The sequence below is a fragment of the Balaenoptera physalus genome, assembly GCF_965194825.1.
Source record: "Balaenoptera physalus genome assembly, chromosome: 21".
Classification (NCBI taxonomy): domain Eukaryota; kingdom Metazoa; phylum Chordata; class Mammalia; order Artiodactyla; family Balaenopteridae; genus Balaenoptera; species Balaenoptera physalus.
Genome location: NC_138902.1, coordinates 31,978,051 through 31,997,949, shown reverse-complemented (window position 1 = coordinate 31,997,949; position 19,899 = coordinate 31,978,051). Strand labels below are relative to the sequence as shown.

The window sequence follows — 19,899 nt, the reverse complement described above, 5'->3', positions numbered from 1 at the left end:
ATATTGCAAGACCAAGATAACAGGCTTTGATTATAGTGTGAAGTATACAGACTGCAAAAAAATAACCCCAAAATGTTAAAAGGGGAGATATTTTTTGATTAGAGACATTCATACTCATAGTTTTGAGGTCACTGGACTCAAAAGAATGTATCGTTTTATTTTTCTGGAGTGTACTAGCTTGGTGCAATTATTTAACAACTAGAATACAGGGACAGAAACAAAAATTATTTTCCTGAATAAGGACAAAAATGTAAGTTTGGGACTTCTTGTTTTAAACACTCTTTTTTTGGGGAAAGCTAATTTTTATCAAAGTTTAAAGAAATTTCCAGACAATTTAATCTATCCTCACCTCTGTGCAGAGGTGGAAAAGAGCTTGAATTAATGACTGCATTTAAGATGGAATCCCTTTTGAAACACACTCCCATTGTACTAAGTGTTTCTAGGGACTTCTAAAGATGGTAGGTGTTTGGAGGGGGAAAGTCCTTATTCCCAGCCCTTATTCTTCCATACACGAGAGAGACCCAGCCAATACCTCTATCCACAAGCTTCTCCACTCTCTCCCCAGTCATAAAGCATCCATCTCCTCCCCACCCATTCAGCCACCCTCCCCTCCCCAGTGACATCCTGTCGGCCACATTCCTCACGCTACTGGGAGTGGTTACTTTGGCATAAAACAGGCTCCAGCCCCCTCCTATCCTGTCTGCCTTCAGGTGGTGGAAGGCCCCTTTTTCATTCCCTCCCCATAAATTCACCCAGGACAGGAGTCCTCCTTGCACCAGGGCAGGGGGTTTCTTTAGTTCTCCAGCTGCCCCGCCTGTGACTGGGGCAGGGGTGGGATAAGGATGGGGAGTTCAATGCTGTAAAAAAAAGGGGGGGCACATTTTGGTCTTGGATCCAAGCCACGTTCCCCAATCCATCTTTTCAATTGGTGTAGAACCTGGAATGGCTGATGGGTGAGCTCCAAAGACAGGTACCAAAACATTACTGGATCAACCATTAATGTCAGGAATTGATAAAGAATGATCAAATTCAGCTATTCAGGTGTGTGAAGTAATCTGCAACTTTATTGGCTCAATCTAGTGTGAACCAACCAATCTACAATAAACAAACAAACAAAAACCTATGTGTGAAGTATGATGCTGGCCCATCAAGTTCACTGCCTTGGGTCAGGTGTGACCACAGAATAGTGAGACCAGTCTCCCAAGTCACGAGAGGAAAAAACAGTTCAGGTCATGGTTATAGCCACAGCTTATCTGCCCTGATCAACGAGCACCAGCGATCAGCATATAAACAGACAGTGTTTGGAGCTGACACTGCACCTGGCCTAATGATCTGTGTATATAATCCTCCTTGGGTGCTCTTAACATATATAAAATGTGTTGAAAGATAATTTGCCTTAGGGATGAAACAGTAACTCAAATGAGCAATTCATCACTTGAATTAATGACTGCATTTAAGATGGAATCCCTAGCCAATCACTTGGCTAGGTGTGAGAAGTATCTTTTTGATATATTGATAATTTCCCAGTCCAAACAGTAGACACCTTTGGAATAGAGGAGCTTTTTGAGTTAAAAATAGAAGCATCAGGGCTTCCCTGGTGGCGCAGTGGTTGAGAATCTGCCTGCTAATGCAGGGGACATGGGTTCGAGCCCTGGTCTGGGAAGATCCCACATGCCGCGGAGCAACTAGGCCCATGAGCCACAACTACTGAGCCTGCGCGTCTGGAGCCTGTGCTCCGCAACAAGAGAGGCCGCAACAGTGAGAGGCCCGCGCACCGCGATGAAGAGTGGCCTCCGCTTACCACAACTAGAGAAAGCCCTCACACAGAAACGAAGACCCAACACAGCCAAAAATAAATAAATAAATTAATTAATTTTTTAAAAAAATAGAAGCATCAGGAAGGATGAAAACTGGCAGGAACTGAGGGCCTATGAGAAGCACGTGGCCTAGCGGAGAGCATTTGGGGGCCCACCCTGTAAAGGGCAACCCTGTCTCGTATTTACATACCAACTCCTGAAGCAGACTCTCAAATCCCCTTGAAGGAAAAAAAAAAAAAAAGCACTACCACTCATTACCATTGCTCAGGAAGGTTTGCAAGGAGTGAATCCCAAATTCAGAAACTAACCACGGGGCTCTGGATGGCTGAGAAAGTGTCTCCCCTGCGCCTGGGAAATGCCTGGCCTGACACTGCCCTCTACTGGCCGTCACAATAATCTCCACCACCCGCAGCCTCACCCACGGTCTTGCTGGGCGCCACGCACCTTTAAGAGCCTCGCGTTTTGTCCTTGCATCTCACGATGTAAAGGCACCCCGGAATTTCTAGAGCTGCTTGTGAAGATACTAAATATGCTAAGAATTCAGGCCGAGGCAGAGAGCGTGGCCAGCGGGGCCAGGTGGCCACACCCCCAGGGCAGCCCCCTTAAGTCAGCGCAGCAGACGTGAACCGTGCGCCCTGCGGAAGGAGGTGGGATCCCCTGGTCTGGACTTGATTCCTTCTAGGTCTCTGCTGTGTTTCCATGTCCTCATCCCCCTACTCCACCCCATGCTAATCCTCGTTTCATTTCACTTTTCTTTTCGGGATTGTTGCTCCTGTTTGGTATTTTATTATCCTTGACCCCAGCCCCCTATCCCCCTGCTTCTCTTCTTTCCTCTTTCAGTTAAGGTCAGTGATCTTTTCCTACCCCAATCCATAATGGTCACTGCAGTGGACATTTAACTTCTCTAGCACCCTTTGTTCTTTTAGGAGCAGCTCCCACTGCCCCTTGGGAAATTCCTTCCCTCCACCCCCTACGCGTGGTCCTTTCAGGAGCTTACAAGACCGACCTCTCTAGCGGCGGGTTAGTGGGCATCCATCCCAAGCTGTGCCAGTTAGAGCGCCCACCCCTGGCCACAGTGACAGTTGCTCTAGGATCCAGGCTGGGCGGGTCAGAGCTGTGCGCCCCGCACTCATGCTGGGAGACCCAGCTGGGAAGAAGTGCCCCCAGCGTGAATACACGCTCCCTGGGGGGAGAAATCCAGGCTGCAGTAGGGGCGAATGTGGACCATGTGGGCTGTAGGAAAGGAGCAGCGGAGGCCGAGGTGGCGGTACGGTCCCCGCAGGGTTGTGCCCTTAGCTCTGCTCCTAGCTCCCCCTGTGCCGCTGGGTGCAGGGACTCCAGAACCTTCTCTCTGTCGAGAGTCAAAGGCTTGGATTTCCACCACGTGCATCATTCACCTTTTCCGGGACTCAGCTCCCTGGAGCTGGCACACGGGCTCTGTGGGCCTTTCTGGGCACTTTGCCCTCTTCCCTCTGAACTCACAGTGCCTCGCCCGGACATGGCTGCTGACTCAGAACCACTTTCGGTGGAGGCCCTGGACCTGGGTGGTGGGTGGCCTCTGAGCACCAGGTCTTAGCAGTCTTGCGGGGCTCCTTCCTCCAAAGCCTACTCACCCATGGCAAATCGCACACATCAGTTTGCTTTAAAAGTGCTCATGGTCTAAGTCTAGGTTCGCCCCTGCTGAAGAGCTTAGATACAATTTAAAAGTTCTCTATTATGGAAATTTTCAAATGTCCAAAAACAGTATGATAAACAACAACAGAGAACATTCTGCCCTGGTTTTGTATGTTTTCCTTCCCCTACTGGAATATTTTTAAAGCAAATGCCAGACATCATATCTTAAATCTTAAATACTTCTGTGCCTATCTCTCATACTGAAGAACTTTTTTAAAAAAAATGACACTTTTGTTTCATACCCAACAAAATGAACGATAATTCTTTGACATCATCTAGTACCCAGTCCACGGTCAATTTTCCCTGATTATCTCAAAAATGCCTCCATGCAGTTGGTTTCTTTGAATCAGGGTTCTAACAAAACGCACATAGTGTATTTGGTTATGACTCTTGGTCTCCTTTAATCTGTAAGGATTCACCTCTATTTTGTTTATTTATTATTTATTCACCATTTATTTATTGATGAAACTGAGTCTTTTGTCCTGAAAACGTCTCATATTCTGGATTTCGCCAATTAGAGCATCGTGGTGTTACTGACATGTTCCTTCAGCTCTTGTATTTCTTGTCAACTACTAGTTTGATCTAGAGGCCTGATTAGATTCAAGTTCAATTTTCTAATGCAAGAATCCATTACAGATGGTGCTGTGTACTTGCTCCTGCACCACGTCATGTGCTCAGAACATCTGGTTGTCTCGCTTTTCGTTAAGCTTGATCTGTGGGTTTGGATGGTGTCAGGCTAATCCATTTACTATAAAGTTTCCCATCAACCTTCACCTAATGGTTTTAGCAACCACTGATGATCCTCACCTACATCCATCCCTTTTTTAAGGGTTCCCAAGTGAAACTATTTTCTGAAAACACGTTCTTTTTTGATTCTCTCTTTGCCTGAATGTCCCTTGCATGGAAGTGGGTGGGTGTATCAGTTATCTACTGCTGTGTAACAAACAACCTCAAACCTTCAGTGGCTTAAAACAACAACAATCATTTATCCCACTCACAAATCTGTAGTTTGAACGGAGGTTGGAAGGGAAAGCTCTTCTCTGCTCTATGTGGCATCAGCAGCGGCAGCTCAAAGGCTGGGGGTGATGAACACCTGGGGGCTGGAATTATCTGAAGGCAGTTGATGCTGGCTGCTGGCTGGCACCTGAGCCAGGGCTGTCAGTTGCTATACTACACATGACCCCTCCGCGTGGCTGCTTGTCTTTCTCGAAGCATGGTGACTGTCTTCTAAGGGTGAGCAACCCAAGAGAGCAAGGAGAAAATACTTGGCATTTTTATGACCCAGACCCAAAGGTCACATAGCATCACTTCTGTTGTACTCTACTGATTAAAGCTGTCACAAAGATCCATCTAGTTTCAAAAAGAGAGGGCACCAGAGAACGTCTTAGAGACATTCTAGTATAAATACCCATTTCTGGAGTATTTATTATTTTCAAGGCACAATGTCAGGTACTGTGACAAGCACAAGATTAGTAGGACCTGATCTCCGTCCTTAAGGGCCCTACAATTCAATATGGACCATAAGACAAGTATAAAAAATGTCACCCAACACTGATGTGAAAAATGCCAAAGGAAAGTATAAAGCCCAGTGGGGTCTGAAGAAGGAAGACCTGTTTTGGCGCTCCACCCAGGGAACCTTCAGTTGGTCAGCTCTGAGGGACACTTATAATTCTTGTAACTCTGAAGAAAGGAGATGACAGAGGCTCAGAGCCTAGAGGAATTTTAACTGAGTTAGAAATTAGAATAAAGGAAGCAGGAAGGGCAAGACGTAAAGAACCAGCTCTACTGGATAGTGAGAGAGGAAGCTCTTAGAAGAGGCCCTAAGTACTTTTATTGAAATAAGATAGGATATCAATCAATCAACCAATCAATTACAAAATAATAGATCTTAATGTTTTAATCCTAGGCTAAGCTACCGAAATATACAAGGTACTATGTGCCTGCAACATGCTTAGTAATAACCAGTGAGAACCATATGAGAACAGAAGCTTTTACTATGTGCCAAGCACTGTGCTGAGAGATTTCCAGAACAATATCATTGTCTCTTCACATTAGCCTTATGTGGCAGATATTTTACAGGTGGGAGAACCGAGGCTCAGATAGGTGAAATAAGTTACCTAAGTTTCCCCTGCCAGGATTGGAACTAATCTGTATTTAATTTGCACCCCAACAGTATTTTAAAATATGATGTTTAAATGTGGTACATGCACTTGAGTTTACTGCTCCTGATCTGAGATACACTGGGAGATTCCCAGGGGACATGGAAGGGGAGAGGTGGTGACTTCAGACACTCAGCGTATTGCGCAAGTACCCAGGCCTTGGGGTCCACAGAGTCCATGTGGAACCCCAGTTCCATTGATCACCTGGCTGGTCGACTTGGGGGCCTCCCAATTTCCTCCTCTTTAAAATGAAGGAAATGTAACCCACGCACCTGCTAACTCTGTTTGCTCTTGTCTCTTGTTTTCACCCCACAGCAACTTTGAGGCAGAAATCGTCACGTCTATGCACACACTGGAAATAATCCACTCCCATGAAAGCATCAGTGAACAATGTACCCTTTACCGAGGGTTTCCTAACAATACACTGTGCGCAGTGCTTACTCCGAAACCCCCGTGAGATACAATTTCCAATACAATTTCCAAGTCTCTCTTCTCGGCCTCGCAGCTCCCAGGACCCCACTCTCTCTCACCCCGCACCCTGCTCAGTTTTGGTTCCTGACTCCCTCCCACCCACATCTGTCCCCTCGGCCCCTCGGCTTCTCAGTCCCTCTCCTTTGTCTTTGGCAAAGGTCTTCAGCTCATTCCATCCCAGTTTCCAAACCTGCAAACCCACACCCATCTCCCTGCTTCAGCAAACTAAAACCCACCCCCCTCCCCAATCAGCCAGGACTATAAACAACCCGTTCCTTTCTTCCTCTCACAGGGATGATAGAGAGAGAATTCATGTAAAAGAATCGCATAGCAATCCCTGAGTTGAGTTTGGGATTGACGTGTACAAGCTGCTATTTTTAAAATAGATAACCAACAAGGACCTACTGTATAGCACAGGGAGCTCTGCTCAATACTCTGTAATAATGTAAACAGAAAAAGAATTTGAAAAAGAATAGATACATCTATATGTATAACTGAATCACTTTGCTGTAAACCTGAAACTGACCCAACATTGTTAATCAACTCTACTCCAATATCAAATAAGAATTTAAAAAATAACTCCTGAGTTAAAGGCAGCTGTGATTTTCATAGCAGCCCTGTTTTCTCCCTTCTACACCACTACTGAGTTGATGCCAAGGGTAAGTGACAGAAAAGCCCTAGGCTTGGGGCTACCTCTGCAGAAGAGGGCACTTTATCACACCACTGGGAGAAAGCAAAGCCGGTGCTAGAATGGGAATCTATAAGTTATCAACTTGTGGGCCAAAAATTAGGCACTCTCTCTAAATGGAAGCTCCACCAACTGCAAAGCTGGAGCTGAATTCTCATTCCGGAGTACTGAGAAGTAGGAGCCCACTTGCATCAAATCTGGTCTGCACTCCCACCCACAGAGGGCCAGTGCATATGTGAGAAGAGAACTAGAAGACCTGGGCCAGACCTGCCACAAACGATCACGCCACGCTAGCACCACTGTCCCTCCAGTGGCACAAGGTCAGGTGTCCACGCAAGTGGCAGGTTGTGTGTGGGTGGGATGGAGGAGAGGACAGGTATCAGGCCACAAAAGCCAGTACAAAACCATCTCATGAGCCGTGTACCATTGTTACCTCCACTGAACAGAGACTAGGAGAGGCTGAGTATCCCAAGGTCACGTAGTTGGTAAGGGGTAGAGCCAGGAATCCGACTCCAGGACCAGCGCCCTTGGCCATAGACCAAGGCCTCGCCAAGCATCATCTTTACCATCACAGCCAGCAGGTACCAAATACGGAGTCTAAGTCAAGTAGGATACTAGGGGCATCACCAGAATTCTTTTTTAATCCTCACATCGACCCTGTGAAGAAGATACTACCATCATCCTCTTTTCACGTAGGGGAGCAGATAGAAGCCCAGAGGAGTCAAGTGGCTTATTCAAGGTGCTGAGGGGCCGGGAGAGAAGGTGTGTGCAGGTATCTGACCTGGGGTGTAGCTCCTGAGTGCCGTGCCACGCTGCCTGTCCCCCGGGCCACAGGAAGCACACCTCCCTCTGCCCTGAACTGCAGGAAGGAAGGACTGTGCTGGGGACCAGAGCTCTGGGCACCACTGGGTGGGGGCATGAGCTATGAGTGATGAATGTTCTCAGGCTGGGGGTGAGGGGTCTAAGGAAAACCCTGTTAGAGTTGACTGAACCTTTTTCACAGTGACTCAGTGGGAAATTTCATCATGAGAATTAGCACAGGATTATGAAAGCATCAAAGCATGAGCAACAGATATCTGCATACCACCTTTGCTGCCCAGGCCCTGAAGGTTGTCACTGCGGGGGGAGCATGTGGGCCAGAGGAAGGAATCTGGGCCTTGGCCTTGAGAGACTCCGCCTTCAGCTACAACCTTCTGAGGCTCAGTTTTCTCATTTCTAAAGTGGGACTAAAAGAATCTCACCTCTTTGGACAAGATTAAGAAAAACTAAGGATACAAGAGTCAATAAATATGAAAATGTTTGAGAACTTTTTGGAAGATGTTACATAAACGTGGTGTGGTGTTTGTGTGTACTATGTGCACACCATGCTTGTATATGTTATTGCACCGAGGGATTTTTTTGCTTCCTATTAGTACTAAACCAGATTTTTTACCAATATCTTCTTTCAAGGAAAGTTCCAATTTAAGCCCTCAGATTTCCCATAGACTAAGTTCAATCAAATACGAATTTTTTTTTAAAAAAGGCCAAACACACAGAGAAATAAATCGTGTGGCTCAGGCAAGTAGTTCTCAGCCAGTGTCCCTTGCCTTCCTTCCCTAGTGAAAAATCATTGCTGGAAGCAACAGCCCGGCCAGCGATGCTAGTTTCCATCCACCCTTGCGTCTAGGTGGAGCCATGACCCGTGCTTTGGTCAACGCAAAGAAGGCAGAAGTGGCAGATTCCATTTCCAGGCCTGGCCCACAGAGACCAGCTCTGGGATCCTCTACGGGCTCCCCTGTCCACGAGCAGCATGTTGGCGCTCAGGGTGATCCTGGAGGCCACGTGCTGAATATGGCAGAGCCTTCCTCAGTCAGGGTCCAGGGACCTTTCAGGAATGACAGCACAGAGCAAAGTCCCACCTCAATCTACCAGCTTGATGTTATGGGAGTAAGAAAAAAAGATCCAGAGTGTCAAGGCACTGCGAGTTTGGAGTTTAAGTGTGCAGGAGTTGGTTCTACCTTAACTAATCCGTCATTGTGAGGGTCAGCAGAAACAAGAAACCACAAATTTAGCACCAAGGGCTTTAGAGTTTGGAATTATCATATTTAGAATATGAAATAAGCCTTATGACGTGTTTAAAGAAACAAAAGAGAATCAAAATTATTGAAGGGCAAAAGACTATCAAAAATAACCCGGCAGGGGGGCTTCCCTGGTGGCGCAGTGGTTGAGAGTCTGCCTGCCAGTGCAGGGGACACGGGTTCGAGCCCTGGTCTGGGAAGATCCCGCATGCCGCTGAGCAACTGGGCCCGTGAGCCACAGCTGCTGAGCCTGCGCGTCTGGAGCCTGTGCTCCGCAACAAGAGAGGCCGCGATGGTGAGAGGCCCGTGCACCGCGATGAAGAGTGGCCCCCGCTTGCCACAACTAGAGAAAGCCCTCGCACAGAAACGAAGACCAAACACAGCCAAAAATAAATAGATAAATAAATAAATTTATAAAAAAAAATAATAATAACTAGGCAGGATTAAGAAGGAATCAAACAGCACTTTGGACATTAAAAATATAATCATTTGAATTAAAATTTGGTGGTAAGCTAAACAGCAGAATAAACATAGCTGAAAAGATAGTGAAATGGAAGACATAAATGAATGACCCAGAGGAAAGAGATTAAAGAGAAAGAGATTAAAATATGAAAGAAAGACTGTAGCGGGCTGAATGGTGGCTCCTCAAAAGATTCGTCCACTCAGAGCCTGTGGATGTGACTGCATTTGGGGAGAGCTTCTTTACAAGTGAAACGAAGGATCTGGAGATGAGATCATCCTAGATTATCCAAGTGTCCTTATAAGAAGGGGAGACCCAGACACACAAAATGGAGAAGGCCGTGTGGAGACGGAGGCAGAGATCAGAGTGATGAATCTACAAGTCGAGAACACCGAGGAATTCCGGCACCACCAGAAGTTGGGAGAGAAGCACAGAATGTTCTCCCTCAGAGGCTCTAGAAGGAACCAACCCTGCCAACATCTTAATTTTGGACTTTTGGCCTCTCGAACTCTGAGAGAAAAAAATTTCTGTTGTTTTAAGCCACCTAGTTTGTGGCAATTTGTTATAGCAGCCCTGGGAAACTAAGACAAAGGCTAACAGATAAGGAGAATTAGAATGAGAGGTTCTATGTTACATCTAAAAAGAGATGCAGAAGGAAGAAGAGGGAGAGTGGAGGAAGGGCAACATTATAAGAGATAACAACTGATACTTTCCCAAACTGATGAAATACACAAATCCTTAGATAAGTAATCCAACACATCAAAAAGCAGGTTAAATTGTAATACCGAAATTCATACCAAAACACACTGTAGTGAGAATGCTGAACATCTGCTTCTTCACAGTGCATACCTGGGAGTAGAATTACTGGGTCATGGGTAGTATTTTCCCAGGACAGTTCTGGTTTACACCTGTTGTTCCTGATTCTTAGCTCCTTTTTCATTTTCAAAAGTGTCCTGACTTGCAGAGACTTTGAATGTCACCAAATCCCCCCATAGAGACAAAGAGAGCAACACAAACATCCCATGCACAACATCTATGACAAAGCTAAGTGACAAATTCTCCCTGTGAACCTCTAGGTAAAAGCCTGTGGGAACAACCCAACCAAGGCTACCAAGAGCCACCTGGTGCCAGCATCCATGCAGGGCAGCAGAGGGAGAGCTGCGGGGACCCTCTTCTGGAACTGCACGCACACCTTAGACCTTTTTACACTTGTCACCCTGTCCTAACTTGCATGACCCCTTGTCCTAATTTGGATTTTTTAAAATGTAGTATTCTTGCCAAAAAAAGTTTAATGAATCTAACCATGAAGAAAAATCAGACAAATCTAAAATGCAGCCAGTTTACCAGATAACTGTCTGGGCTTTTCAAGTATGTCAACATGGTGGAAGTCCAAATGAAACAAAAAGGCAAGGATGTCACTCTTAATGGAGAGCGGCAACTGAATGGACTGCTTGAAACTTGATTAGACTTTTATTTTAGAAAAGGTTATAAAAGATATTTTGTTGGCAATTGGGAAAATTTGAAAATAATTGTGGTCATATGTGAGAGTATTCTAGACATGCCGCATTATTTGTGGAGCAGGGGAGATGAAGTGTCATGATGTTAGCAATTGACTTTCAACTGGTTCAGCAAGCACAAAAAACAAAATAAAACAGAAACCTGTATTTCTCAAGTGAGAATAAAAGCAAACATGCCAAATGTTAACAATTAGAGAATCACAGCACACAGATACTCATAATACTATTTCAGCATTTTTGTAGCTTTAAGATTTTTTTTTTATTATAAAAACTTGGGAGATATCCATATGATGGAATACTACTCAGCAATAAAAAGGAACAATTATGGACACGCCACCAGGTGAATGAGCCTCAAAAATATTACGCTCAGTAAAAGAAGCAAGACCCAAGGGACCACATATTGAATGACTCCATTTATGTGAAATATCCATGAAAGGCAAAGTTAAAAAGACATAAAGTAGATTAGTGGTTCTCTGGGGCAGAAGTGGTGACAAATGAAAACTACCAATAAATGTGCATGAGGGGTAAGACCTCATGAGGGATGAGACCACCAAGATGAGAAGAGAGAACAAGCAAAGACCAGAGAACAAGAACCAAACTCTTCTTGGAGCCTCAGTGTGAAGGGTTGGTAAAAGAGAAGTCAGTGGAAGTTACTAGAAGGGGAGATTGAGAGGAGGATGGAAACTTGGGACCCAATAAAGAGACAGTCTGTAGAAGGCAGGGATGGTCAAAAGGTAAAATTCCACAGAGAGAGGTTGAAAGATGGCATTGGATGTTGCTATTAGAAGGTCTTGGGTGAACTTAGGAAGAGCAGTGATGGTAGAAGGATGACATCAAAAGTTAGACTGCCATTCATACATCTGCCCGACCCTGCTTCCACCCTCACCCTCGCTGGTCCCTATTCTCTGCCCCAGTAGCCAGAGTGCTTTTCTAAGATGAAAGTTATATCACACCACTCCTCTACTCAAAACCCTCCAGTTTGGCTTCCCTGGTGGCACAGTGGTTAAGAATCTGCCTGCCAATGCAGGGGACACGGGTTCGAGCCCTGGTCTGGGAAGATCCCACATGCCGTGGAGCAACTAAGCCCGGGAGCCACAACTACTGAGCCTGCGCGTCTGGAGCCTGTGCTCCGCAACAAGAGAGGCCACGACAGTGAGAGGCCAGCGCACCGCGATGAAGTGGCCCCCGCTCGCCGCAACTGGAGAAAGCCCGCACACAGAAACGAAGACCCAACACAGCCAAAAATAAATTAATTAATTAATTAATTTAAAAAAAAAAAAAAAAAACCCTCCAGTGCCTTTCTCTGCACTCAGAATAAGGTCCAGAGTCTGCATGACCTCCAGGGACCTGATGTGGCCTTGTGTTAGCTCAGGCCCTTCGGGAAGGAGACACTGAGAGAAGATTAGACATGCATGAAATTTACTGAGGGAAGCAGCTGTTACAGATGAAGAGGAGGAAGCAGGAGTAGGCGGAAGAATCCTCCACTTGTGAAGGTCTGACATTTGGGAAAGGAGATGGAGAAGGAAGGGACTGGGAAGAAAGGGCCTCTGCAAATATAAGAAAGTTTAGCTGGACTGATGGGGGTCCTTCAGCCAAAGTCACCCATTAGAGGAATGGGCAAAGGTAGGACCCCGGCCCCGCTCGGTCATTGGTTAGGATCAGCCTGGGAGAAGTGGGGCTTCGGCACCAGCACAGTGGTGGGCCCAGCGGGCAGCAGGGGGACCGTGGGTTAACCAGGCTCCCCGCAGCTGGACATCGGAGCCGAGCATTTCTGTGGCAGCCACACCACTCGTTAGGTCCCAGGCCTCACCTGCCACTCTCCCCATCACTCACTTTTGTTGTGGCTACCCTGGCTCTGTGCTCTCCCTCCAAGATCCCCAGCATGTGCCTGCCTCTGAGATTTCGTCCTTGCTGTCCCCTCGTCTGGAACTCTTTGTTGTCACATATCTATGTGGCAGCCCCCTTACTCGCTTCAGGTCTTTGCTTGAATTCTATCTTATCAGAGAGGCATTTGCAGACCACTCTATATAAAATGGCATTCTCAGCGTTCTCGGAGCCCTTAACCTTTTTCACTTTTTCCATAGAATTTTTTACTACATGACATTATTTGGGTATTTGTCTGTGGCACTTCACAGGAATATAAGTTCCATGAGGGTGGAAACTCTGCCCTGTTTTGTTCATGTGTATCTCCAGTTCCTAGAAGAGTGTACCTCTGGGCTCACGAAAGGCACTGGATGCTTTTTGAGTAAAAGATAAATGAAAAATGAACACCTCTCATGTCCACATAGCAAGTGCTCTGGGAATATTTATGTAATGGATGAATGAGTCAGGCACTGTTCCAGGAGCTGGGGATACAGCAGTGAACAAGACTCCCCACTATCACAGAGTATACATTCTTTAATTAAAATAAAAGACTGATTATTGGATGCTAGAGTCTAATAGATCATTTATGGAAGCAGAGGTATCTTGTCATAAGTCTCTCTGAGCTAACATTAAAGGCACATGCTCTCATAAGAGCCTAACCCAGGAAAGAATGTAACATGGTCATGGGTTGAACAAGCCCAGTGGTCTTTGCTTTCATTCTCACGTTTACGTTTCGATTCCAGAAGTCAAGCATTGGTTTTCATTGTGCCTGAAGCCTTTCCCCGTGGTGTCTCCTTGTGAAAACGTTAACTGAGCTCAGCTGCGGTGGGGAGATTCCGCAAAGCAAACATTTTCTTAAAATACCAACCCTATTCTAGTTAACAAAATCAAACATCATTCAAGTTTTTTGCTCCAAGTAAAGAAGGTCATTTCTTCACCAACTGCCGTTTCTACTCCTCCCAATATTATCTGAAGCTCTGGAAACCTATGTTCCATTTGTGTCATCGTGGGCACATGATGAGAAGCTTCCATCCTGAAGCCGCACCTTGGCCTGACCACTCTCTGTTTGCTGGTGGTCGCTAGGAATCCCCTCCGTGGGAGCACAGACGGGCATCTCTTGTAAGATGTAAAGGGAATTCAGGAGAAGCCACCTGTGAAAAGTGATGTCAGGTAGCTCCAGAGGGTGGAAAATTTAGGAACAATTTAGCTTCAGGGAGAAGCAATTCTGATGAGAAAAGATTCAGGAGAATGTATTACCAATTAAATGGTGGAGACATTTCAAAATAAAGACATCAAACCACAACTGTGAGATTCATTGGTAATCCACTGGGCCCACTGACAGGGCCATTTTTGCATTTTATTTGTTTCCGTATGTGATAGAATAGGTACTGATACCATGTAGAAGTCAACATCTGGTCTTATTAACACTTGACTTGAAACTGAATCCATCTGAAAGATTGATAGGAATCGAAATGACAGGCAAGGTGCTTAAGCAAGCAAATGTATTTGCCATTCTTTTAAAAAACTTCATTTCCTGTATTTTCCATCTGTGACCCACCAGGGCGGCCACTCGGCCTGTCAGGCTGTTTCAGAGGTTTGGAACCCAGCAGCTCTGTGTGCCTGGCGGGCCAGCAGGCCCTGCGCGGGGAAAGTGGATTGGAGTTGGTACAGTAAACAGTTCCCCCTGGCTACACCAGAGAATTCTTCCCTCGCCGTCCTTCTTTCCCTGCCACCGCTCTACATGGGGGTTATTCCAGTGAAACAGAGGGGGATGGAGTCCATTAGGCTTTTCCCAAAAAAGAATTAAACTTTGTTCCTCAGGGAAACTGGTAGTGAAGGATGTGATTTTAAGTAGAAATTTCTGGCCTAGGCTTCTAATCCCCCAAATCCTACCTCAAGCCAGGCCATTTTCCCCCTTTTTAAAATCATAACTCTGAATCTTAACAGGGCGAGGCATGGGGGCAAAAACTACATTCCTGCTTTGAAAAATAAATGTATGGTCGTCTGGCTTCAAATGCTAACCGCAGCCGCAGTGCCCGTTTGGTTCAGTAGCGACGCAGTGAAGAGGGGCACGGATCAGCTAACAACACTGCCTTCCCCTTGACATGAGCCAAGGTCAGAAGGTTCGGGGGAAGCAGAGCAGAAGTGGTCACGATGACAGATAAGAAAGAGGACCTTGCCACAGCATTTGAACTCACTCCTCGGAGCCCTAAACCCCTTCATTTTTTTCAGAAAAGCAACTCGAAACCAGAAAGACTTTGAGGCCAGCGGGTTTAGAAATCACCATAGCCGGACTTGAACCAACATCTCTTGCTTCTAATCCATGACCCTTCTCAGGCAGACAGCATCAAGAGACAGGGAGGAAGTGACCAGGCCAAGCCCAGATCGGTACAGGAACACAGAGAGGAAGGGGACTCATGTGAGGGGAGAAGTGGTTACGTCTGGCCGTGACCTGAAAAACTATGAAATATGGCGAAGTCAAATACAAGGTAATCTTCTTTGGGCAGAAGCATTGCCTTTTTATTTCACGTTATTAAGAAATTCATATTCTCCTGCTGACCACAAAACCACCTGGAGGTGGAAGCTGGGCAAATAGGATACCTTCTACCTCACACCATGTCGCCCGAGGGGACTGCTGTTTCGGAGAACTGTCCCAGACTCTCAGTTATAAATGGCTTAAACTCCCAAACCTGAAATCTCTTGGGAATAAGACTGAAGTTGCTTTAAGCCACCAGAGCTCTGGATTACTCACCAATTTGGAATTTAGTGAAAAGGTAAACCATAGGAGTTTTAAATTGGGTATCTACTTGCCTCTTGAAATATTTGACAGAGTTTGCAAAATACTTAATTCTACCCATTTCTGTTTTGCATTCCTAAAACCTGTCCTGGGTTGGGTATGGATTGGGGCTGAGGAGAGAGAGTCGTAGGGCAATGTCTGAGGCAATCTTTGCCATGTCCATCTGGATTTTTCATCTGCTGTGAAACTAAAAAGGTCCCCCTTGATGACCTAGCAGCAGGGACTGCCCTTCTGTAAGGAGTGAGGGGTAGGATGGGGCACAGAATAGCCTAAAAGGAAACTGGCTGAGTATTTAGGATAAAGCAGCTTCCAAGTAATTTTAAAACAAACACAAAGAGACACTTACGGAGTTCCTGCTAAGTGCGAGGGTAGACGAGACACTTGAGTGGGCGGGTCCTGCCCTCACGGGGACCACCGGGACCTCCCAGGCCCCCAGAACCAAGCGTACTTACATGCAGCTCGTCCGGAGCAGCACCTCGGTGGCCTGGGTCAGTGTCCCAGATGGGGCTTCTCAAAAGAAGCCTGTTTAAACCGTTACTCACAACTGTTCAGCCGTGGCCATTTGAGATAAGTAGCTAAGTGTCTGAGGTTGAATCCTCTCTTTTGTACTCAGCCCCAGAAGCGCTTATTGTTCGTATTGTCTATTGAGACACACAAAGGAGGGTTTAAAAACAGAGTTGTCCGTGAGGCTGCCTAGTCTGGAAGAAGCTTGGAGGGGCCGTGACACATGCACTGTGGAGGCTGCATGTACAGGCGTGTGTCATGTGCGTAACGCAGCTACAAGGTCACTGTCTGAGGGACGGACACTTAGATGGCCACACAGGACGGTGCTGCTCTGAGAGCCACTTCTTTGAAGGCAGGAAGTCCTAACAAGAGCACAGGATTCTGTACTCACAGTTCTGCCATCCTGGGGCTCTGTGAGCTTGAATGAGTAAGTTAAGAGCTCACACATAAAAAGAAACAAAATTGAGTTATTTGTAGTGAGGTGGATGGACCTAGAGTCTGTCATACAGAGTGAAGTAAGTCAGAAAGAGAAAAACAAATACAGTATGCTAACACATATATACGGAATCTAAAAAAAAAAAAAAATGTTCTGAAAAACCTAGGGGTAGGACAGGAATAAAGACGCAGACGTAGAGAATGGACTTGAGGACACGGGGAGGGGGAAGGGTAAGCTGGGACGAAGTGAGAGAGTGGCATGGACATATATACACTACAGAATGTAAAACAGATAGCTAGAGGGAAGCAGCTGCATAGCACAGGGAGATCAGCTCGGTGCTTTGTGACCACCTAGAGGGGTGGGATAGGGAGGGTGGGAGGGAGGGAGACGCAAGAGGGAGGAGATATGGGGACATATGTTTATGTATAACTGATTCACTTTGTTATACAGCAGAAACTAACACAACAATGTAAAGCAATTATACTCCAATAAAGATGTTAAAATAAATAAATAAATAAATAAAAATAAAAATTAGGACATCCAAAAATAAATAAATAAATAATAAAAATTAAAATTAAAAAAAAAAAAAGAGCTCACAGCCTCGGTTTCCTCATCTATAAAACCAGGCTAACTATGCCCACCTTACATGGTTTTCTGAGGACTGATTGAAATACTATTTGAAAGCACCTGGGACTAGGCGCTTTAGACACATGGATGTAGGAATCCGGCAGACTTCTGGGAAATGTACATCCTGTTCCCTCTTGACTAAATCTGGCGGCTGTAACAAAGGAGGACAATAGGAGTGCTGCAGAGACAGAGGCCTCCATCGTCCTCACAGACTCTGACTCCACCAACCAAAGGCTGCATGGTGAAGACGCTGAGTGAGGGACCGGGCTGGGGGAATGCAGAGGTCCTCGTTCTGGTCCTGGTTTATCCACTTCCTGGCTGGGTGACCTCACACAAACTGCATATGCTCCCCAGACTTGAGTTCTCTCATCTGCACATTTGCCCTTATGTAACTCCCAAGGTGATTATAAAGATCGTCTGAAGGTATCAAGATTAGAAAGGAAGAAGTAACTGTTTTTATTTGCAGGAAACATGATCTTGTAGATTCTTGTGATGCAGAGAATCCTAAGGAACAGGATAATTCCACATAATTCCACATAATTCCATCAGAACTAATCAAATCCAGCAAGGTAGCAAGATGCAAGATCAACACCCAGAAATCAGTTGAGTTTTCATACACCACAAAAATGAAATTAAGAAAATAATTCCATTCATAATAACATCAAAAAATAAAATGCCTAGAAATATTTTAAAAGAAGTGCAAGACTTGTGCACTGAAAATTATAAAGCAGTGTGGAAAGAATTTGGAACCTGAATAAGTGGACGTCTCATGTTTATGGATCAAAAGACTTAATATTGTTAAGTTGGCAATATTTCCTAAATTGTTCTATAGATTCAACACAACACCTAACAAAATCCTAGCTGGATTTTTTTTCCAGAAGTTGAAAAGCTCATCCTAAAACTTATTTGGAAATACAAGTGACTCAAAATAGCCAAAACCATCTTCAAAAAGAAGTAAGAAGTGGGAAGACTTACACACCCCTATTTCAAAACTCACTACAAAGCTACAGCAATCGTGATAGTGTGGTCCTGGCATAAGGATGGACATAGGAAGTAATACTGAGAGCCCAGGAATAAACTCTTAACATTCATGGTCAGTTGATTTCCTACAAAAATATCAAGAAAGGAATAGTTTTTTCAACAAATGGTGCCAGAGCAACTACCTCACACCATACACAAAAATTAGCTCAAAATGTATTGCAGACCTAGATGTAAGAACTAAAAGTATAAAACTCGCAGAAGAAAACACAGGAGTAAATCTTCATGATGTTGGATCAGTCAATTATTTCTTAGATATGACACAAAAAGTACAAAAAGAGAAGACTGAGATATTGGACTTCATCAACATTAAATGCTTTTGTACTTCAAGACACTTCAGGAAAGTGATGACAGCCTGGGAGAAAAATGTTTTCAAATCATATATTCCATAAGAAATATATATCCAAAATATATGAAGGACTCCCAAAACTAATAATAAAAAGACAACCCAATTTTTAAAAATGGATAATAGAATTTGAGTAGACATTTTTCCAAAGAAGTTATCAAATAGCCAATAAGCACATGATGTTAAGCATCTTAGTTCTCAGGGAAATGTAAATCAAAACCACAATGGAATACCTTGTCACTCCCACTCGAATGGCTATAGTAAAAAAGGAAAGACAATGACAAGTGTTATTGAGGATGTAGAAAAATGGGAACCGTCATACAGTGGGAATATAAAATGGTACAGCCACTTTGAAAAACAGTTTGGCAATTTATCATGTTAAATGTAGAATTACCATATGACCCAGAAATTTCATGCCTAGGTATCTACCCAGGAGGAATGACAACATATGTCCACACAAAGGCTTGTACATGAATGTTCACAGCAGCTTTATTCATAATAGCTGAAAAGTGGAAATGACTCAAATGTTCATCAGCTGGTGAATGAATAAACAAAGTGTGGCCCATCCATACAATGGAATATTTTTGGCCAATGAAAAGGAATGATGTACTAATACAACATGGATGAACCTCAGAAGCATTATGCTGAGTGAAAGAAGCCAAATACAAAAGAACACATGGTTCCATTTATATGAAATGTCCAGAAAAGGCAAATCTTTAGAGAAAGAAAGAAGATTAGTGGTTACCTAGGGCTGGAGGTGAAAATGGGGAGCAACTACCCAGCCCAAGTTTTCCTTTTGGGATGATGGAAATATTCTAAAATTATAGTGTGGTGATAGTTGCACACCTCTGTAAACATACTGAAAGTCATTGAGTTGTACACTTACGATGGATAGATTTTATGGTATGTAAATTATTCCTCAATAAACCTATTAATAATTTTAAAAGATCACTTGAGAGCACAACTATAGAGATCTACATATAGGACCTCATTAGCATATCAAGACTAAGTTACATCCCTCAGATTCCCAGCTACACAGTCAAATACCAGCCCCCAAGTCCTCCAAATGCAGGCTTTACCTACAGAGTCTTGTCCAGACTTCCCATCTCCCTACTGGTCTCCAAACCCTGCTGCTACATGCAAAGCCCCTTTTTTGTTTCTTCATTTTAATTTTTCTGTTTGATAATACTGTCCATCTCCTATAGAAACTTTTCCGTTCCTTGATTACTCTGACCCTGTTTGACTCCTGGTTTTCATTTGAGGTCTTTGCTAGAATGTTCTGTGATAGGTCTTTACTTCTTCCTTGTCTCCTTTCCTGTCTCTTCTTCTATGTCGTGCTCCCTAAACGTAAGAAGGTCCCCCAAGGTTTCATCTTGACCTCTTTCCCTTCTCTTGACACAATCCTCCCAAGGAGCCTCAGCTACTCACATAATTTCCACCTCTAT

At 44.7% G+C, this 19,899-nt stretch overlaps 1 protein-coding gene across 6 annotated transcripts in view; it reads right to left on the bottom strand.

Annotated features, from left to right (window-relative positions):
- ENPP6 (ectonucleotide pyrophosphatase/phosphodiesterase 6) overlaps positions 1-19,899 on the bottom strand; it is a 116,576-nt gene that overhangs the window by 63,718 nt on the left and 32,959 nt on the right. The window lies entirely within an intron of this gene.